The sequence below is a fragment of the Varroa jacobsoni genome, unplaced genomic scaffold (assembly GCF_002532875.2).
Source record: "Varroa jacobsoni isolate VJ856 unplaced genomic scaffold, vjacob_1.0 scaffold_1228, whole genome shotgun sequence".
Lineage (NCBI taxonomy): Eukaryota > Metazoa > Arthropoda > Arachnida > Mesostigmata > Varroidae > Varroa > Varroa jacobsoni.
This window is the reverse complement of record NW_019214130.1, coordinates 97171-120291: the sequence shown is the minus strand read 5'-3', so window position 1 is coordinate 120291 and position 23121 is coordinate 97171. Positions and strand designations below refer to the sequence as shown.

Genomic DNA, 23121 nt, shown 5'->3' with positions numbered 1-23121 from the left:
TTAAAACGTGGCGTACTTCAAGATCGTGTTTGCTCAAATCGCTGATGGTGATCGATAAGAGTGGTGATCAATTGAGATTCGAATTGATTTAGTTAAGAATCATCCGAACTCCTCAATGGTTATCGACCGGCAAATTAGGCCGACGTCAAGATGTGTTCGTTGGTATAACGTTTGCCAACCGTAAAATCAAAAAATGCGGCAAGACAAATCGGTTGAGTGTTCACCAACAGCCTATTGCAACGTGTCGTAGTGGCGACGTGGAAGAAGGAAAAAAGTCAGCCGTCTAGTATATCTGCAACAGTCTTTTCTCACAACAGTCTTAGAGTCAGTAAAAACACGAAGATAGACAGAAAGATAACACGAAAAATAATGAAAGACACTAGGAAATAAAAAAATCACCGAATCCGATGGACGACGACGGTTGACGCGTTCGTCGATTTATTTAATTGTTGTCACACTTCTTGTTGTTGATGTTGCCCGTTGTTGTTGACAAAGAACAATCGGAGAAAAGTAAGGAAACAAGCAGCTGCAGTTAAGGCTCTAAAAGTGTTATTCGAGAGGCTAGGCCTGCGTAGAACAACATCAACGTTGGAACAACAACTAGGCCATACTAAGAATACGACTACAACTATTACAAGTGACCCAGACTATTCCACTGCTCAAAAAACATTACCTACCGAAAGCTTTCGCGAATAGACCCGCATGGTCTTGCTACAAAGGCTAGCTAGCTTGTGGGACTCGCCTTTCTCTGTCCTGGATTTGGTTCGAAAATTTCGAAGAGAAGTTGTTCTTGGTTACCGCGTGGTTTTACGTGAGAACGTTTTGTTCGACAGTGTTCCTTTACGATAGTTAGATATAAGAGTAATAGTGCGCATACGTAGGAACAAAAATATAAGGTACGGTATAATCATTTTAGAGGGAGCATCGTGTCTACGTGAACAATTGTCTCATTTGTTGTGTATCACCTTTTGTTTTTTAAAAAAGTTTATTAACTTTATATAACCATATATTTCCTTTTTAAAATTTGGAATAAAAGATAGAAAACTGCCTACAAGCACTGTTATCGTTTAGGAAAGGGGCACCACGTTTATCCAATTTAGGGAGTTTCAAACAAATCGATGAAAATATCGACACATTGGGGATTGTACCCCAATATGTAATCATAATAACAAGTATAATAAATAACGATTCCAAAGTGCAGCTGACTAGTTATAACAAGGGGTAGTTAACTATGTGGAGCTTCAGTAATTAAGCGTCACTACTTTGACCACTATCTGTTTGGCTGCATGTGCTTCAAAATGATTTTATGAACTGCAACGGCACTTAGCTGCAAGTTGAAGTTACCCTGATTAACTGCCTTAGTGGGGCTATTGGCAGCAGGTGATCCGAACGACTGACGTCCACAATTGAGGTCGGGCCGAAAACGGCGGATTATTGTGAGCCGCGTAGAGAAGCGGTTGGCAGTGGTGCGTCCTTGATAACTCGATAGTCCAATAACTTCAGCTCGAGTGAAGCCAAGTCAAGTGAAGTTGCCGTTAAAGAGCGATATTGTATTTAGTCGCTATTCAGTGTTCGTTTCGTAGTGCACTTGTCTAAACAGCGCCGCCGTACGGTGGGAGGATTCGGATTCATTTTTTAAAGGAGAATAGAAGTGCACTCGACTATGCACGCGCAGTGTCCCTCGCAATGGAATGGTCTGGGTGTTCGACCCAAGACGGCTGCAACACTTCGAAAATCTGTTGAGCATCGGTGTAACCATCCAAATCATAGGAAACTCCTCGATGGACCCAAACCATTGCCAAAACCAAGAAAGCTTCAGTTGTGCGGATACATCTCAACACAGACGTTCTCTGATGTACACGGATTATGTGAATATCTGTTTAAAGGTAAGCAAAAAGAAAGCCTATGCGATCATAATGGTCATATACCTAATAAAAGTAATAACCAAGACTAACGTGATGAAGACAGCATTTATTAATATGTGCCCTAACGATTTTGAACCGGGGGTGTTATGGTTTCAACTTCCTGACTCTGTCTGCGCCATTCTGCTTAGAATAGAGGAAGATACGAGTTGCAGCCGACCGGGCTTTGTAGCTGATTTGCTCCACGCTAATGTTTTGTCAACACTTTGGTTCAAAAATTAAAAACATGGAACATGATTTGTGTTTGAGATAATAGCTGACTGGAAAAGCCATTTCGTCAAGTTAGAAGTTAAAAACGAATTAAAATCGTATTATATTTATCTAACTGCTGTTTGTTTCATATGTTTTTTTTTTTTCTAAAAACCGAAAAAACATAGTCGGCTAATTAATAAGATAGATAAAGGAGAATACTGCTAATGATGTTGAACTAGCCAATAAGGCCTATTGTTTTGCATAGAGTATGCTGAATCGCGGGAAACCGCGGGCTATAAAACAGTATTCAAACAAATAGCGACTTCTCGGGCGTATGTCGATGTATAAAGACGTGTGACCTGAAGGGGCAGCCATCCAATGTCGAAACCTTAATGCAAGTACACAGACTGTAAGTTAAGCCACCGCTAGCTGCCAGCGCGACGCGAGTATTGTAAATATTGGTGCATTTCTGCTGTGTTAATTGTGCTACAAGTGGAATGGTAAACGATGCAGGGAAACACTCGAACAAGTTATGGATGAAAAATTCAGTGCACATAGCTCAACAATTTTAAAAAAGATGCCTGCAATCCTTTTTTGCACTGAGAAATAATGGATAGCTACAACGGCGCAGCTTCACTACAAGACGAGGATACCTCGTGATCCTCCTACTTGTTTTCGCGCCGTTCAGCGAACACGCGTATATACAAATACATCACCGAGTCCAAAGCGCTTTGTATACCCATTTAAGTACTTGCTCCTCCCCCGAGCTAGAAGTTTTTCCTACTTTTGGATTCTCGTTGGTAGACTGGACATTTGAATCTTACTCAGATTCATGCTAAAGTTATGACCGCGGGAATCCCGAGAGCGTGTATTAGCTTTGGGTTCACAATATTTTTTGTTGGCTTTATCTTGTCCTCTGTGCTAGTCGTTGGGATACGCGCGTTTAGCGTACCTTTCAGAAGGACGTAAGCGTAGTATTGGACAACAGCAACTAATCTGATGCCATTCTCCGTTCTGGTTCTATCGACGAAGTTAGTTCAGTGTAAAATTGACATCCATCAAAAATATACGACGGACGTCAATAATGTATCGTGTACTGTTTCGTGAATATCGTCGCAGGATCTTTGATATGCATAGATATACATATATACAAGGATCTTCTTTAAGGAAGGCGTAGTTTTTTGGCAATCGGTTCAAGGATTCTACGGTCTGTCACGAAGGGGACGTCCGTTTAGTGGAACGACGCATTATTGATCGAAGATACGACATCTTCATTTTCTAGATTCCAATATTAAGTAAAATATAATTTTGTAACCTATAAGCATATGTGTGTTTGATCTAAAACTTTTTCCTCTAGTAGCGCCAATCAGGTAGAGACCTCAAAATATGTATCTGAATGTTAACGCTGTTGAAACTAGGACCGTCCTAGTATGTTCTTTCGCCCGCACCACAATCGTAGTTGTCACTATGCTCGTGGTCATCGTACGCTGTATTTTACATACAGATAGATACACAATGGTACGAGGCTATTTCGTTAAGCCACTGATTTCCAAACACTCGAGTTCAAAAAATATTTGCAAATGATATTGCGGCAGATTTCGAAAACGCCGTAAGGCAGAAGTAATAGTTCAGTCGTATATATTCAGACCAGCCGTAACTGCTCTCACTGAGTCAAACGGTTGGGCGTAACGAATCCTTGATGTTCCGAAGTGAGCCGATCTGCAACCTATAAAATACGGTACCCGCTGGAAACGAAGTTGGTTTTAAATTTTCAATTATTTTTCACCAGAAAACTACGTTGGCTAAAATTGTTGGATAGCCATTGACTGACGATATCCTGAGCAAGTAATTGAAATCATCCGTGTACTATTAAATATATAAATGTAGAATATACGTCTACGGTACGGAAACAGTACTTACTTTGGAAACCTTTGGGTTCACGGGTTCCGATCCAACATGTTGTTGGCTACTTGTATTAAGGGGTATGGGTGAATCGTATTTACAGACGACACATTTGGCGCTTAACAGCAATTGTTATTCGGTAAAATTCGGACATTCTGTCTACTTTTTATGCAACGAGTTATTATGATGGTACCTCTTATTGCTAGGAAATTGCATAACTCGCCATTAAGCCAATTATGATCGCATGACCTTTCACATAATGACGACCCTTAAGACGCGGCGGACGTACCGGTGCGCTCATTCTATAGTTTTTCTATTATAGCTCTGGCATTGCGAATTTCCTTCATTTTGGCTGCTGCTCTCTTAACTTTCTCCATTTTCGGGGCTTTGTTACGAGCATTTTACACGGCCAGGAAGAGAGGATCGATGTTTATCTTGCATGTTGAAAATAAATCGGATATTGGAACGAATGACGAGACAATGGGCAACTCGCAGATGGCGCGCGTGTATGTACGTGTAGTACTCCCTTTATCACCCACGACCGTTGGCTCAAACCCACAGTTTTGCTCGGTTCTCAAAGTCCTCTTTGCGCACATCGGCCTGTTCGCGTATTCTCGTCGTGTCCTAAAAGGAAGAGATAGCTGGTGGGCGAGCGGCCGATAAAGCGGAAATGCCATGTCTTAGATACCCTTTGAATTTTGATTCTCGATCAACATTGGCGGCTCACTCCCTTTCCCCGCGTTGGAGTCGCCGGGGCGTTTCTGTTTTGCCTCTCGCATCGGCAATGTTGCACGTTATCGTAGCGGTGGATGGAGGCGAGGATTCACAGTAAAGGTGAACGCAAGAGATACAGTGGACAACGGTATGTTTTGCGGGAGTAATCAGAGTACTGCTTCTATGCCTTTTTGTATACTATTTTTTTAAAAAGGTGCTATTAGGTTGACAGCGGAAGTTGTGGTAGTTAACGATCACATTAAAAATTATGGTTGTTTCAGCTACGCAGGTAGACTAAGTTATAAGATTGCTTTAGGGGTTAAGTAGATTTGGCTTCTATCCATTCCAGAGCACGGCATGTGAAGTGAAGACCGAACGGAAACACCAAAAGACAGCCATGGACATTGATCCAATATGAAAAAAGGGGAGAGTGGCCGCAAAAGAGAGGAAATAAGATGCAGTAGACACCATTTATAACAGCGTGCTGCAAATATAGCCCAGTAGACAAGAGCAGGAGTACAAAAAACGAAAAAGAAGAACTAACGAAAGAGGCCACGTGGGTTTTTCTTAATTTTCTCTAAAAAAGGCAATGGCTTGTATAAGCTACTGGCTGGTGTAAGAGTAGTTTCCGTCGTCGGTGGAGTAGTTGGGCCGTGGATCGTTGAATATGGATACGCGGGAGTGGTAGCGAGGACCTATGCGAAATTGCAAAGGAACGGAGTGAGTCCATGTGATCGCAAGACGATTGAATCTACATAAAAGAAGAAGACGACGACGCCTGCAAGACCTTCTTGATGGCAGCGGCGCCTTGGAGACGCAGGACGACGTGCCTCGCGGCTTCAGCTGTCTTTTGGGCTATTCAGCTATCTTGGTCAGGCTCGATTCGACTCCGCTCGACTAGCCCTACTTCAGTCCTTCCATCACGAGGTGGTCCTCGCAGACGACGCAAGAAAAAGAAGGGACAGAAGAATAGTTGTGGGGGTTATGCTGTTTGCATAGTGTTTACTATGCACAAACTGGGACAGACTGACGGCAAACACGGAACGACCGCATATGATAGATCTTTTGCTCAATCTGAATGTCAGAAGAAATTTGCCAGGGAACGAACAATAATAGTACAGTGCCAACAAATAATAGCGACACTGGGCAATGTAGAATGCGCGGGGATGCACAGATATATACATTTGAGGAACTAAGCCGTCAACAATTGACGTCGACTTGGCTTACTATAACAAGGCAATGCTTCTTAGGGTTAGCTGCACTTGTATATCTTTGATATATTTGTTGGACCTCAATAAAGGATCTTGTTAACTCGTACAAAAACAGCTTGCTGAAGACATCTATTTACTATATGTACTATATTATCTACTATACACGATTAGCAAATAATTATTTGTTTACATTTTAATCAGATAAGATTTTTCGATTTTTAACAAAAGTAGTAAGCACTCATAAAGATCTTTATTCTACGCAAAAGTTCCTGTTGCATAGTCATATTGAGATCCTAATATAATAACTGGGAGAGACTGAGACCAAAAGGACCTGTTGGCTGTGTGCCGTATTTCGCTTAAATGAAGCTTGCTGTCCTAACTGCAGGACAACAATATCTTTGCAAGCTTGCGCAGTTGAAGTTTTATTATCGCGGAGAGAAGGAGAAATATCACGAGGACACGTTTGTGGATTGACAGAAAGGGAAACGATTCGACCTTCATCGCGTTGCGGCACGGTGGTCCAGAAGTGGAGGAAAGCGATGAGTGAAGGCGCCATTATCTGGGCGTTTCTACCAAAGGAAAGATACACCCCATTGGCGCTTGCGGCGGTTCAGTGTGGCCAACCTACCGACCGCACTGATCAATTTTTCCGATGCGGAGGAGCGTCACTTTTTCCCAGTCCAAATAGCCTCCCCCTCAATCCACCATCCTCTGCGTACCATCCATCGGTTTTCGTTTAGATTTTGAAGAAAATAACGAACGCCGAAGTTGACGAAGAGATAGTGGAAAATAGCTGCAGAACGGTGAAACTGAAGGCTGAAAATGAAGTACAGTTGAATGAGATGAAGGAAGATGTGTACGAAAGAGTGGGACGGATATAGATGTCGTACAGGCTTTCGCACGTCAACCATTGGTGAGCGGTGACGACCGACGTAACCACCAGCGCCTTCGGAGTGTCGCTAGATTGTTGGCGCTCTTCCTGTACTTTCTTGTCCTTTGCTTGCGAGATCTAGTCATCGTTGTCGGAACGAGTAGTCTAGAAAGAGGTGTCTAATATTGTCGGCTGGCATAGTAGCGGCACCAATGAGATGTAGGGGGAACTCTGCTTGGCACCTTCACTTTTTTTATTTTTTCACTTCGTAAAGGACAAGACTGGCAGGCTCTAATTGAGTGTGTGGTGGGAGATCCTTTGGCCGAGGACAATGTTGGTCGGTCGTTGCAAGACTGCCCCATTTTCGCTTTTCTTTTTCGTTCAGTTTTGAGTGGCCCCTATTCGGGCGGCCATGTTTCTAGTGGACTCCTGAAGAGCTATCACAGGGACGACGAAAGAGAACTGTGTAGTGGTGATGGAGGCTGATGGATGACCTCGGCCGGTTAGCTCCACCTTGTTCTCGCCGAAATTGCTGGGCGCGCTTGCTCGGCAATCGCGATTCATCACGGCGGATGACCAAACTCACACACGAACCTGTAGAAAACTTGCCGTATGGCTAGACAAAACCCTTATATGTCGTCTTCTGCCTCTACCTTGTGGTTGTATGGCAAATAGCGAGTGTATCATCCGCGACAGCAGATGAGATAATAGCCCAAACCTCTAGTTTGGTAAATACATGTATAAATATACACACTACATGCCGAGTGAGTAACCTCTACGGCCATCCATCCATCTAGTTGCTAGCCTACAAGTGAGTACGAAAGGTAACTTATGGTTTTTCGAATTGTGAACGAGCTTTGGAATCGTTACGGCAGCACCTGTGAAGTGCTACTGAAAATATACGACATCTGCATACAGCATAGTTTGTGACCGACACACAGGAAAAATAATACGAAGCAGTGTGTAATCTTAAGGAATTGTAACGGCCTTTCTTGCCGTCCGCATGCACCCGGGAGAAGCTGACGTGAGTTGAGAGGTTCTATAATGAAAAAACTTCTTGACTGATACTTCGCTGCTAGTTTCTCTATAGCTTTCTTTCGCAAAGTTTTCTGGGATGATAAGTGACTAAACTGAAGGCTTATTGCAGGTTACTAGTCAGATTAGGTGAGCTGCGTAGTTTCTCAGCAGGTTGCATGCAGCGAACACTCCTCGGTTGGTCTTTACATAGTAAACCAAAGTATGTGCTCCGCAAGACGTCGCTTGCAACGGTTTTTTCCGACTTAATTTTAAATGAAAACCCATATGAACTTCAAAATTTTGTCCGAGGTGACAGAAATGCCTTACACTAAAAACAGTGATTGATCTACGCCAACCATCACAAATTATTTTAGTTTAAAATACTTTATTCCTCTTTACAAGTGAGGCTTACAATGATATTTACAATAGCAGAATAGAATTACGAAACTGACGTCAGAAGATTCAATATAAATTTCCTGTAAATAAATATAAAATAATAAAATATGTTCATAAGACAAACAGGTAGAAACAAAGAGGAGCTCAGGAGAGAAGAAGGACAAAAGATTCTATACGTATGTATCGATTCTGCTATCATGAAGTGGGGCGTCGTCGTGACACCTCTCCGCCTTCACGGGAAAGTGGAAAATAACAACAATCACATTAACGTCAAATAGCACCAGGCTCCATATATTTGTTCACCGTTCGTTTTTTCCTTTTCAATCCGCCCTTCCGTCTTTCTCCTTTCTAGGCTCATGTGTTTTCTTATTTATATCATATATATGCACTTACGTAGGGCAGTCACGACGGGCGTCGGCTTCGACACCGCTTTTCCATAACAAAACCCGTTATCCGTCAGACAGGCATGGCGTTTCTCATTCTCCATCCGTGTGCATAAGACGGTGGTTCGCCCGCGCCTCTGACATAGCGGACAAGCAATAAAGCCAGTACCGTCACAGAAGCCTTGTGATCTATAGTGAGGATCCCGAAAAATCCACTTGTCGTCAGTATATATGAGAGAACCGCAAGTGAACGAAGAGCCCTGTTCGGGAAACAATTTGGAACTCGCCCCTTAGTTTGCGTCCCAACTTTTCTTCTGATACCCTACTTTCGCTATTTCTATATATCAGCATCGCGGCTGGTCGCCTGTCCAACAGCTCAGCTGTTCTCTGATCCATTTTTTGCTACGTTATGTATATTTTAGCAAAGAGGCAGTTCTGCATATTATAGAATCGATCCGCTTGGCTTCTGTTTTAATGTTTGTTGTTTGGACGGCTCATTTACCGGTTGCCACGCTGCAGCCCGCCAACATGACATTGACGACAGTACACATGGCCTCAACCTTATGAGCTACTGTAACAGGTAAAGCGTATTTTAATAGCTGTGTTCCTGAGTTTTCAAAATGATCTTTTACCTTGATTTGCACCAGCGTTGTTCGCTATATACGTGTGCTTGTTTCGACCGTACGATCTAGGTGTCTCCATACGCATATAAGCAAATCTGGAGATTTCGGTATTTGTAAACCCAGGATTTACTAGAAACCCTTACACAGTACAAAAGAGAAATGACACTGATTCTACGATTTACTTCGTGCCAGCTGCATCGGTGAGAAGGCGAACTCTTTTGGTGGTTATACTTGTAAATGCATGCTAACGTTATTGATACATCAATCAAGATTTTATCTTCACCTTCGGAGAAGTTAAGGCATAGCGGATTGGAACTTATCAACGGCAACAGATTTATTACAGCTTACAATGTCGACGACCCACAAGCAACAGCCAATAGTTATTAGATAGAGGTATAATATATATTGAAGTGTGAACCTTGCACTGGGAAATGGTTATATACATGTGAGTTTTGTTCTATGTGCGCAACCTTAGTTGTCTTCTTCGGACAAGGACATATCAATCTGTATTCGTAATGCACTCGAAATAAGTATCTGCGTTTTTAAAGGCATTATTATCCACTGAGAAAGTATTGGTGCCAAGGGGTTTCAGCCTCTTGCTCTTTTTGTGTAAGGGTTAAATTCTCTCAGCACCGATGGCTTTCCGCTGGTCTTACGGCACAATGGAGGTTCTCTTTGGGACTTAACTATCAGTAAAGAATATGTTGATGTTCAGGTTGGTGAAACATGATTGCACAGAGAGCTGAAATTAAGGATTCAGATCATTCGAAAAGTCATTCAGTCTCAGCTGGAGATCAAAGTCGGAACCTCATGGCTGTGTGCTCTCCACCCTGTTCCTAAGCCCGCCAACGCAACGGGGAGTAAATCACACTATGGCTTTACGAAGATGACAAGATTAGTCAGAGTCGGGAGGTTTCAGAGGTACGCAGCAATTCACATGTTCGGATTAAACAGTTGTTTAAACAACTTGCATTTCAGAGATACGTTAAAGCATGACCACTTACTATAGTATAGCTGTATAATAACAAGTAGCTAATCGAAAAAGGTTCTTTGGCTAGAATCGCAATGAAGTAACTACAGCGGAGGCAACTGAGGTAATAGGACGGATATTTGATTTGCGACAATTACTGACAGGTATCTTGTTCTAAGCTGATATATTGAAAAAGAAGAAATTGTAAAGTGGTACTGCTGCGGTGACTACCGCTGCAGTATTTAGGCTAAATTTGGCCATTTTTGCCTTTGTTTGATTACTTCATATGTTTGTTTTCATTGTTCACTGCATTAGTCGCTTGCATACAAAAGCAGGCGACGTGAGTCCCTTTATCCCTACAAACAAGGCTACGTTTCATGATGCATGCATGGCCATATTCAGTCACCAATCCGCGTCGCTAATGAACACGCTGGTAACTGTGACATATTCGACCGAATGCTGCCTCATTGGATACTTACGACCCGCCCACGGAAAGCGCGGGATGGAAAGAGAGGCTTCGGTCGCGCATTTACCCACTCGGCAAGGAAAGACCGCGTTTCCAGAGGAGGGGCGGAGAGTAGGCAAAATCTTTCAGTAGAATGGCACGTGTTTGGACGATTGAGTTGATCACCGGTTTTCCGTGTTTCGGTGCTATCGTAAGTCACATTAGTCACCGGCTGCTTCGGGTGCTAAACAGATGAGGTCCATCGTCGAAACATTGATGCTTACCGTGCCTAGAAAGCAGATGTACGTCCCCCTCATAGCAGACACTCCAAATGCCTTATCTTAAGACATAGGTACTCTAAATGAACCGGTGTGTGAGATGCGCAATGCTATTAGCCACGTATGATGGGCTTGCTTTCCATTTAGCATTTAGTCATTTTACCGAAACTGATCAAGTCAACGCTAACAAATGAATGAAATGCAGTTTTCATGGTACACTTCCTATACGTATATATATATATATATATTAGTGTGAGGGCATCAAGGTGGGCAAAGAGCAAACCGTATATCCTGCTTGGTGATTGATGTGGCCGACGGCGTTGTATCTTATTTTTTTTGGTTGATGGTGGAATAATCACCGTTTTGGGCCCTCTGGGGCCTTCGTGCCTGTCAGGAACGAGTGAGTTAGCGGGATGGAGAAGCACGCGCTGCTACAGCCACTACTGTAGAGGGCATCGTCCCGCGGCCCCAGCCTCCCCTGCGAGTGCCCCCCACCGTTCGTCCCGGTATAGTCATTATAAAGCTTACGTAAGTGAGTGACGCCAGAGGGCAGCATGGCCCCCTTGGGAGGACGGAGGTTAGGGAACAGGACAGTTATGGGACTTTATGCCGCCCAGTAGGGATGAAAAAGACGCAGAGCTGAGCATCGAAACGTGCGAAGAGAGAAGCATATATATTGCATATGAAAAGTCAGTGGCCGTGTGTGTCGCCAGTAGCTCCAAAAATGGAGGCTGAATGGACAGCTCAGACATAAGCAACAAGCGAAGGCAGGGGGCTGGGGGTATTTTATGAATATACAGGATCCCCTATAGGTTCTTCTTTTAACTATCGTTTTGTCGATGAAGAATTAACTACGGTGCGAAAAAAGACGTTATCTAAGAAATCTTATAGCAAGAGCAAGCAAGCTAGTTTTGCTCATTGATACTACTCATATACTAAGAGTGGAGTGGATAATTGGGATTTCGTATAGTAGAATAATTTCGGTGGCACCACTTAGCTTACTTTATCATCACGACATGCGTGTAGTTTGCCCGTACGACTGAACTGTTGATTAGTTAAATTTAAAAAAAAAAAATTGAATTAAATTAAATTTGTGAAAACTAATTGTGGTTGTTTTCTTATAAATGTAGATGTACAAACGTATATGTAATATAGTACATTCATAGTTGGTGGGAGGATGAAAGAGAAGGAAATTAAGATGAAAGCTGCCTATGTCTATGAGGGACCATTTAGTGGGGAACAAATGCAGCATGCATTGGCGGCTATACTTATCAGTTATGATATTGTTGAAGGTACTCCTCCAGCACAATAGCATCAGCTTATCCTTTCTACTCTTTCCTGTCTACTTTCCGATTTGCCTTAGGGCTTAGTTCTTCCGCACTGTTTCGTTCTTTTACTCTTCCATTTTACCGATTGGATGCTATTTATTTATTTATATATTATCGTTTTAATGTAATATTTTTGATAATTTTTGTGACAGTGCCATTCCTGTATCGTGATGGCGTTGTTGCTACAGCCACTGTTCTTACTAGTTAACAAAACTGGCTTCATTGCAGTCGATAAAGGAACCCAAGCGAGCTTATCTAAAATCTCTTCTTTTCCAGCAACTACGAGAGCAAGTGCAACATATCGACGCAAATGTCGTTTCTTTAGCGTTACGAGTGACGTTTCGACGTAAGAGAATGGATGACGGTTAACAAAAGTTACCCTGATGACCACTTCGTCGTCGTTACCGCCGCTGAGATCACCAGTTCGGCCACAGCCGTCGTCGGAAGAGAAATGAAAAAAAAAACAGGGAGATGGTAGTACAAACGAAATATAGGGGAAAGCATAGATGGCGTCTAACAAAAAAGAGGAAGTAGTGCTGTAGGAGCGAAGCAAGAGTAGGATCCAATAAGTTGCTACTGGGTATCGGGTACACGAAGACAAGTAGCAGTTTGCCACAAGGAACTCGCACGACTGGGAATGCGATGCGGTGCATCAAGACGAGGTGGGGTGGCGGTCAAGGGATACGAGGGAATGTCGTCAGTCGTTATTGTTTTCGCAGACGCTGCTGTTATTCTCACCGTCATCATAGTCGACTTTCTTCCTAAGCGTTAGACCTTACTTGTCCACCACCTTTCTCATGAATCTCTCTGCCGCTGCTTTCTTGTCGTGTGTACGTATATATATATATATATACGTATACACGACATGTACGTATATATATATATATACGTATACACGACATGTACGTATATATATATATATGTTATTGCGGTCCGATTTTTGGCAGATGCTGGCTTTGTGATGGGGGAACAATTCCTGCTCTCGTAGCAGTTACACGCTGCCGCTTTAGTGGGAACATTGCTTGATGCGTTGTCAACCTCAGTTGGGGCCCTGTCAAGGCAGGAGTCCGAAGTACTTTCTTTAAACCCACTAAAGCGAGTCTCGTGGTGTGCACGGAAGGAGTAAATAAGCGTTCTCAGTTACCGCGCTCCTCTTATATTCAAATCTGAGTTGCGGTCCAAACCTAACGTCAAAAGGTACAACTGTCGATACCCGTTGATAATTCCGCATTTGCCCAACACGCCACAGAGTAAGAAGAGAAGAGCTTAAGTGAAGCTGGTTTATTCTAGTGATATATAACTTCAGTGTACTCGTCCCACATATACTCATATACGAAGTAGAAGAACGCGCTTACGTACGTTCAGATACACGTGGGTACGCACAGACATAGGCCTGTGATGGTAGCATACACCTTACTTTTCTTACCACGCGACCGGCCCCACGGGATTGCAGTATTTGCCCCTCGTTGTTGGGAAAGGTTTTTGCGGAATTCTAACTCAAATGGGATAGTCACCAGCAGACAAATAAGCCATGAGGTGGTCTATTGGTCGTATGCAAAAGACTTTGATACTGTCTGAGTTCTTTTTCCAGTGGACATCAAAAAGTGGGGCCTATAGGTTTCAAAAGTGTTGTGGGTCTTCCATGTTCACACACTCACCGCAGATATAAGAACAATTGCTTTAAATAGGTAGCGTTTTTAAATTTGTGGACGACAGCTCCACACGAAGTACCCAAACCCGGGTCAATGAAAAAGCTTCAGTATCGCTCTGCGCAACATTGGTAAATTGCCTGCATTACACGATATATCAAAGTGCTAGAGTCAGAAACATTGTCTTTAAATCACGTCACGAAGGGCCCGAGGCCGCACTAGAGCCGAAATACACAGCATTATCGTAAATTTGAGAAAAAAAATCGTTATCATAGTTCAGCTCCTAATACAGGAGATGGCTCACACATTATTGCCTTGTTTGTTAACGTCACTTGCTTAATTGGGCTACAATGACACGACAAGGAGTGTATGACCTAAAGGCAAAACTATGGTAGTAAGCATAATTTTATGTAATTATAAGCATTTACTTTTTGTAAAGGAGTTGAAACTAGCCCTTTTACAACATGAATACGATATTTACAGTTTATCAAAGCGTTTTCACGGCTACCGCGCAATAGAGGGTTTTATATATATTCCATAACGTATCTCAAACAAAAAAGTCTCTATTTAGTTATTGTTATAACTAATAGTAAATACGATTGAGTCTGTCTCCACAATCGTTTTGAGATTTCCATACATTTGTTCAAAGCTTGAGGCCAGTAACATTGTGGGGTATTTGGGGGCCGTCTAAGATTATTGTCTTGAATGGGACGCAATCCTATCGCGGCAATAGCCCATTTTTACTAGTTTTGCCTGCACATTTTGCCGCCTGTCAGCAGGAACAAAGTCGAGTAGACCCTGTTTTTTTTTTTCTCTCGTTTGCTGGAAGGGTTGGGTCAGTGTTCAGCGGAGCTGGTAAGTTCCTGATGTGGCAGCAAAGTAAACTTGAGCAGAAGGGGGTAGTTTCTGGGCCCTTTCACATATACTCTTTTCTGTTCGGACTCTTCTCCTTGGCTTTCCCGCCGCGTCGGCTTTTCTTCCTCATCTGATATTGCTGCGACCACCACTGGTGCCATTGTTCAATGGCGGTCGCCGTTTTTGCCTTGCCTTTAGCTGTTTGGTTTTCTCCTTGGTCTTTGTTACATCTGTTATATCAGTGGTAGCAGGTCGTCCAAAGCTGAGAGTTGGTTAGAAAACTGGGAAGAGTTAAGGGGGTTGACAGGGTTGGTAAAGGGAAGGGAAGCGAAATCATATGGAGGAGCAGCTAAAAGCGCGGCAAGAAGGCAGGATCGGCAGATGTTCGCACTCACATCGGCGCAAGGACGTTGCTCGTCCTGTAGCACTTGGCTAGAGTTGACCAGAAGCTAACTAAACTAAGAAAACCAACAATGAACAGCTCTGCTGGCCGCAGCTTTGCCACTACTACCGGTTTAGTTGTCTTGGGGTGACGTGCTGCATTGTTAGCCATGTACACGCCGTCTATGTGCCTAAATGTGCATGTTTGTGAAAGCCATGAGGTCCACACAGCGATGACCATAGATGAAACATACGTAATATATAAAGAATGGGTCTACTTCTTCCTACACAGGATGGAGCTGGGAAGAAACTGCTCGGAATTGAACGGCCGGACGGAATGGGTAATGCAGGACGAAAGTGAAAAAGTATGGCAATGCTGACAATACCAGCAGTGATGGCCGCGGGTCTGTCAGCCTGCCAGATGTGGGCCGTAGGCCCATATATGGCATGGTCACGTCTTGCGGTCACCGCCCCGTTGGGATTGGGGAGAACAGCGGGTAAGTTATTCTTTCAAGGGCCTCTAGGCTCTTACAGGCATCGAAGACTGGACAGTGTCAAGCTATTGCGGATTGGTGGTCGGAATACATTCGACGAATGAAACTGCTAAGGGAGTCTCAGTGAGCGTCAATGTGGTGTTATACGATGAAAAAAGACCGCGATGTCAAAGTGATGGCTGTTTGCGTACGCCGTGAGTACGTGCCTAGAACCAACGCCGCTAATCTGGCCGATCTAATTGTACAACAGCAGCAGTGTCTGAGCCGACGGGGGAGAGGGGGCGTCAAGTGTGCTTTCTTTCCTCCTAAAAGTTATTACGGAACGAAGGATCCTAAATCGAAGTAACTTTGTCAGCTCGTTCGGTTGCAAGTGAATCATTCGATAGCAAGGACAGCGCAAACTTAATGCCGCTTGCTCGTGTTGAAGTCAATAACTTTCGTATGCATTGTGCATGCCCTTATAAAGACTTAAGGGACACAATAAAATAAAGGGAAGAAGATTTTAAGTATCTGAAGTTAAATGTGTGTCATCGTTGCATTCATTTCGTAGCGTTCCTAAGTTCACCATTGCCGATAAGGCCACTCATGTATAGAATAAATTCAGTGAGCATTTACGACCGTTTGTACACATCCGACCGATCAAGCCCATATTCAGTATTAAGCTCGTTTCAAACGTAGTACTACTTTGTAGTTATTGGTCGCCGCTCGTAGAAATCTCTAATATCCTACACTGGCTTAAACTCTTTTATCTCCCATTTGTTTATCGACTAAACGAACTTCTGATATCATTCACTGCCCATAGCAACATCCTAAATTTCCTAACCTATGCCATCACTATAAAACGTAGAACTAACTAGCAGTACTAAAGGTTAAATAAGTGTCGCTTTCAAGCTGTATTGGCTCCCAGTTGATGCGGGTTATTGAAGGCGCGGAATGCTTCTCTTTGCACTTAATCATTTTTCAATGAATGCTGTTGATGAATACGTTGTTCACTGAAGTACTTCGCGACTTGCGCTTCAATAAATATCTAGTGTTGTTCGCGTACCGAGAGAATACCAGGGAGCAGTAACAACTTCGTATTGTTGTAATGATATAGAAGTAAACGCCGGCAGTAATAGATGGATTTCGTCTATGTCGTTCCACTGCCGGTCTACGACGTACATCATTACGGTGACGGGCGAATTGTAAACAGGCTTATGACAAACTATCGTTTGTTATTGGTCGAAACCGCTGTTGGTACAACCTTAGATATTTTCAAGCCTATATGATGACCCCATATATATATATAGGTCCCACACCTGAGCATAATTGTTAGAGGAATGATTCATGTTCTTAGGATTGCATAAAATGGGAAGCGCGCAAGTAAACGTACGCCGATAATAACAGACAATATCAAAAGGCATAGAAAGCAATATCAAAGGTGGCAGTGACGGCAAAGTTGAACCATACCTTTTGACGGTCATCGCCGCTGCGTGAGAGGATGACAGCTGGAGGACGTCGTTCAGGAAGGTCTATGCTAGCAAGAGGAGCAGGAGCAGGCCTGAGTTTGAGCTATGTTCTCTTCTTTATATTCAGTTTATTCCTGCCTGTATGCATGTGCCTCGGTCTTCGTTGTTTTTTTTCTTTCCGGCGCAAGGGGTTTTTGTGAGATTTGCTATTAGGACTGAATAGTTTTGCTTGTGTTGCAGCAGGCAGTCGCGACTATCTCTCCTTACCAGGCCAGACAGACACACCGTCTTGCAGCACACCCAAGGTGGACTCCCTGCAATATAACTATAGATGTCTAGTCGCTGCAGTCTCCTCTTCACTAGCTAGAAAAGCAAGTTACCTCGTCGTCTTTGCTCCAGAATCATTACCTTGAGCTGGTTTCCTGGTGATGCCTGGCAACTTCATGCGATGAATGAGAGAAGTTGCCCTCACCCACTATACTTGCGATAGTGGTGGCCTTACACACTAGGATCGGCTTCTTGACGATATACTGCTTTGATAACAGTGAACGATCAAACGTGCCTACAAGCTCGCGACCGCAAACGATAATACAGTAAGAATGTAAGAAGTTAGGAAAAGCCAAGACTGTGGCAGGAAACGCAGACGTGGCTCACTTTGAAATCGAAGAGCCAAATCACTTGACAGAAGGAGAGAAGTATAGAGATGACTTTGTATGTAGAAAGAAGCTCCGTATTGTCAGTGTAGCTACGAACAGAAACACATATGGTGAACAGATGATGCCGGCAGATTACCGTGAATGGAGATTTGAGCTGAATGGAGCTACGAACACCGCCTAAGGTGCGAGCGAAAATTAATAAACGTTCATGATTTTGTGATACATGAAGCACGACAAGGGTTAAATAGTTTTGAGGAGCAAGGCAATATATGTTATCGGTCGGCATTGTACGCTCTCGATATCCTAACCGAGTTCTTGTTATTTTCTTTGATCGAAGCAGATTATCTTGTCGAAAAGTGCATTGCAAGAAAGGTCTTTACATAACACCCAAAAGCCTGTAAAGCTGGCCCCTATGTATGACAACTACAAAGTAAGTGGTCACTAGCCGGTCTTCAATGGGGTGCCTCTACTTGTCTTTTCGTTACCGGACTAAAACAGATCGTCATGTTGATTTCCTGTTGGGATGCTACAGCGTTTTAGTTTGGCTTCTCATTGAGGTATCAATTAGCCATCCCAGCTAAACGTGACGTTGCAGAAAGGGTGGGGCACCAGCGAACTGGTGACAGACATGTCATCCGCTAACAATCAATCTAACCATTCGTCGTCTTACTGTTGCTGCTTCTTATAATGAAGCTGATAACTTTTCATTTTCCTTCTACTCCTTTATTCTTTTCCTTTCCTGCTTTGGTTTCTTTGTCGTCCTTTTCATTAGGTCTGGCCGCTCGATGACCCTGAGTGATATTTGTCATCCACTAGCATTAATATCAACACCACTGAAGGCTCTCGCGACGTTGGCTGCTACCGTTGGTACTATTCGCTCTCGCCCCTTGCTCTAGCTGATATTGCTTCTTTTCTTTGCTTCACCCTTTTCTCATCATGTCGTTCATCCTGTCCCCCCCCCCCCAAGCTATTTCTTCCCTGGTCCATCTATCCTAATGAATATTGTTTGCACCCCTTTCTTTTCCTTTTCGGTATTCGTTCTTTGCCTCACTGTACGTCACTCACCTGCTTGATCCACTTCTTCTCATTTCTCTGATGGGAGGAGTCGAACAGCACGGGCCCCTTTGTGTCCCCCTCCTTTATCTTTCTCTCGCCATTAGGTCCTTTAACACACCGCATACCTCTTTTTCCTCATAACTGTGGAACCTGAGAAGATGTTGGTGGTGTTGACGAAGTTAAAAGACAAGGCGGGGAAGAAACAAGTGAGGGTTGATGCTTCTCATTCGCTGGTTATTTCGGTAGTACTCTGTTGTGTGGCCCGTGGACAGTGTGATTTCTCCCGCGGGCAGCGATAAGTGGTGCGCGCGGTGTGTGTGGCGTCACGAAAAAGAAAAGTACGACTATCTATTTGTGGTTCCTGTCAATGAAGAAGGTTGCCGGCTACAGTGACAGCTAAGCTAATCCCGTTTCCCTATTTCTGCCAGCCAGCTCGTATCTACATGAATGGAAATATGTTGAATAGATTGATGGATGAATGGTTGTTCTGATCGTTCGGACTGACTTGAACGATTGTGCCGCTACGTTCTACAACGATTGAGCAGTATCAGCAGGCTTCCAAAACGGGAATGGCGGAAATGGAAGGCCCGTTCAGATCTGCCAGCGACCGGCTGGACCGAGAGAAGTCTTAGCAAGAGCTGAAGTAAGCGAAACCGCCCCGTGCTGGCTGCAATGCTGGTTAGCGCATACGTTCTGCTGCTGTGGTACACGTAGAAGTACGTAAAATTTGTGCGGACTGCGTCGTCATCATAAGGCGTAGGGCAAGTATACTCTCTGTGCAGCCTGGTTTTCTTCTTATCCGTCGTCTTTCCACTTCCCTTTTTCCTTCGGTTCTTCAATAGTTACACACGATTAGGTACCCGCGGCCGCCAAAGTAGAAGCGGTCAGAGCGACAGCAAAAAAGACCAAGTGGGAAAAATCGAAGCACCAACCGGCCGCTGACGCTGAATTGGGAGTGCGAACTGCTCAGCACACGGTAGGCACAAAAACGGGGCCTGTACGTGTAGACTTGTACTAGTATAGTGTTATTGCTATGTCTTGCAGTGACAGAGGAATTCATTGGGCTTGTTCCAACCGAACAGCAAACCGTGTGCACCCCAGATCGCTGTTGTAGCACAATATCACCGCATTACCGCTGCGCACCACGGCTGCCGTGTACTAGAGTGCTATTGCTACTTTTATCACTACTATTTGTGCCGTGATCACCGCTCGCTTACTGGAGGTCGACGTTTGTAATTGGTGTGGTCGCCACTATTACTGATGAACGCACAGGGAATATTGAGAGACAAACGAGTGCGGCAACGGTAATGGCTGCTGTCATGGGAACCATCGACTATTTGCGTCGAATTGGATTTTGTACCGATACTTTTCTGCTTGGTGTCTTTCTCTGTTCCAATTTCTGCATGCTCCGCCGGTGGCTTGATCCCTGTTTTGTTCCGCTGCTTCACTTACCCTGGGGAAAATGAGGCAAATTATAGAGCAATTGAACGAATCTAGCGACGATTTGGGACCAAAGAAAAAGATCTTGGCTCAGCTCAGTAAACCGGCCTGGTAGGGAATCTCGACAAAAACGCGACCTGGAGAGACCGCGAATGGCGAACGCATTGAGCACAACATACGATGCACTACCACAGCAGAAACAGCTTTAGTAGCATTGATCCCGAAGACGATTTTTCACTCGTTCCCGATAACTGACAATGGTTGAGGCTGCCGCCTGCCTCTCGCAGCTGTCTGCCAACGCTGTCCTCTTTTCCATTAGGAGGCATGAAGCCGTACAAAAGTAAAGGAAAACTGTAATCCCTCTTCTCTTCGTATTAGAGCCATGTTGCACTAAACGGAAAAAGAAGATTAGAAAAACAGCATAGTAATGATATATGATTAAGATATAATGTTCTATATTTCAGAGCTAAATCAAATCTTTGTTGCTAAAAATGCAAGAATTGGCGACACTGTCGTATTAGATTATAACACAAGTCAAAACCATTCCTTAGTGCTCTGCTTTGCTTTCAACTCTCCACTGGTCTGTATGTTAATCGGATGTACTCTGTAGGTACGTCGTATTTTTAGCGGAAGTGAAATACAGTGAACGGAATTTTACATCGAACTTTGACTTAAAAATATAATGTTCCTAGTGGAAAAATCGTGTGAATTTTTGACACCTACTCCTATCTTGCTTTCTCATAATGTCAAAAAACTGCTGAAATAGATTCGTATAATTGTGCCATATGTAGCAAGAGCTCTATAAGTGAAGGAACTGCTCGCAGTGGTCTGTCGAGTTCAAAGATATTTCGGTTCTGGAGTACATACTCTGCTCCGGTCGGTTATCCAAAATCGATGATTTCCGCTAACAAACAACTATTAATTGAGGATAAGCTTTAAACAACAGACTATTGCCAGGTATCTTGCATCTATGTAATTTTGCTGGATGTAAAGTAGGACCGGAGTGCCCTATAAACCGCACACGAGAATAGGACCTCTCGTTAACTCTAAACGTCTTGTTTGGTACAGGCCGACCTTTAGCCACAATAATAGGCCATCATGCAGTGCTATTACCGATGAGAAGCAGAAGTGCCTGAATGTCAATATGAGGCGGCGAAGCAAATGGAATATACACCAGAACACAGAATTGAGATCATAATGAAGCTCTATGCTGGTTGCGCCAATTTAACCAGGCTATCTAACGAAAAAAAGCCCGATAAACAAGGAACACTCATGGCAAAGGTTGTTGAAGCCGTCTTACATAGTAGAGCTACAGTCTTTTTTGCGCTCATCATATATCTCATACTATGGGACGACGAGTTAAAAGCCATTGTGATCACTAGCAAATTAACAGTACATTTGATTGTTAAGAGAGTCTCAAAAAGTGGCTTTTTGAAAAATCGTTCTAGGTTCGGACTGAAAATTTCTGGCGAGAAGGAATACGTAAATCTATTGAGAGTTAGGAGAAGGCCGTGAAGGGTGACGGTGAATACACAATAAATTTATTTGTCGCTCGACTTTGGAGTGAAGTGCGACGTCTACGAAACCCTAAGCAAGAAGGAGACCTCATTCATGTTCCAACATAAAAAATAGTGCTCATCTGACTTTTTCGGCACGATGTGTTTTCGCGGAAGCAAATAGAACAGTAACATATAATAAAATTCCGAGCAAGTGTACCGTACCACGTATTCGTTTTCGGTGAACAACACACGACGTTTGTAACAGTACATGTAGAATCTGCACGCATTTGCATGCAGAAAACATTGTGTGCGTTGAAAACACGATCGCAATTACTCTAAAAAAATACCATATATATATAATAATATAAAGATGATATAATAGGCTTTTTAAAGATGGTGACATTTGAATTAAAGGAGCAGGCCATTATGCGACCGATACAAGATCCGGCAAAACTATGAGGATATCTGCAGCAATGGTAGAAGTAACAAATGATTAAAACAGTAGTAAATAGGATGCTTTATAAGTCTTCATAATCAACAAAAAAAACAGCAATGGGAACGCTCGTCTACAGTCTTGCGGACGGTGCTAATAATGTGTCTTAGTGATGGCTGATCAAATAACGTCGAGCTTAATGACAAATAGTAATTCAATAAGCACTATTCTACGACAATACGATAATCATCGGAATTCAGTAAAACCATTTTCCATTTTAAATATCGCGTATGAATTTATAGGTTCGGCTAACTGTTTTTTTACAAACGAATGAAAACAAGAAGACTTTAAACAATAATTTATCTTCGATTTCTTCTAGGAACAGGAATTCACAAGTGTCCAACAGGGCTCAGTTACAACGCAGTGAAGTTTTATAAAATGCTCAAAATATATCACGTTCAATACTCGCCCACAAGGCTTCGACCTCTACATTTTACCCGCTAGCATTAGTCGACTATAGGCGGCACAAATTTGACCTTCGCCGTTCGTGTGTAACTATGCAGAACTTGGCGTGAGTTTCCTTGGAGCGTACAGCGGCCTAACCCTTTCGGCGATGGATACATTTTCCGTTGCACCTTGCTGGCCCGGTTCTAGTGGTGTAGGTGAAGAAAGGCTGAAGAAGCTAAAGATAGGTTGAAATGAGTTGAAGGAAAGGAAGACGAATATAGCTGACAGGATCCTCAGTGCCTGCTACCCTATAGGGCTACTCGCCTACTTCCTACAATCTTTCCTTTTCATTCCTTCATATTGTATTTTCACATGCTTCGGGCCATTGAATACGACTTGCTCTGCTACTAGTATCAGGCAGACCGCCTACATTTGACGTTCCCGTTTTGTGTGTCGCACGTCTGTCTGTTCTATTCTGAAAACTAAAACGCCGCTACGGTAGGGACAGAAT

The 23121-nt window shown here is 43.4% G+C and overlaps 1 long non-coding RNA gene across 5 annotated transcripts in view; it reads left to right on the top strand.

Moving 5' to 3' along the window:
• The window catches only part of LOC111267843 (uncharacterized), a 74420-nt gene extending 68365 nt beyond the window's left edge, over positions 1–6055 (top strand). For 4 of the 5 annotated variants that reach the window (XR_002684867.2, XR_015313973.1, XR_015313970.1 and 1 more), the window contains 2 exons: positions 1381–1886; positions 5080–6055. This is a non-coding gene — a long non-coding RNA (uncharacterized LOC111267843). Of the gene's footprint in view, positions 1–1377; positions 1887–5079 lie in introns of all 5 variants that reach the window. The other variant, XR_015313972.1, reaches the window with a different exon arrangement.
• The last annotated feature ends 17066 nt before the right edge of the window (positions 6056–23121 follow it).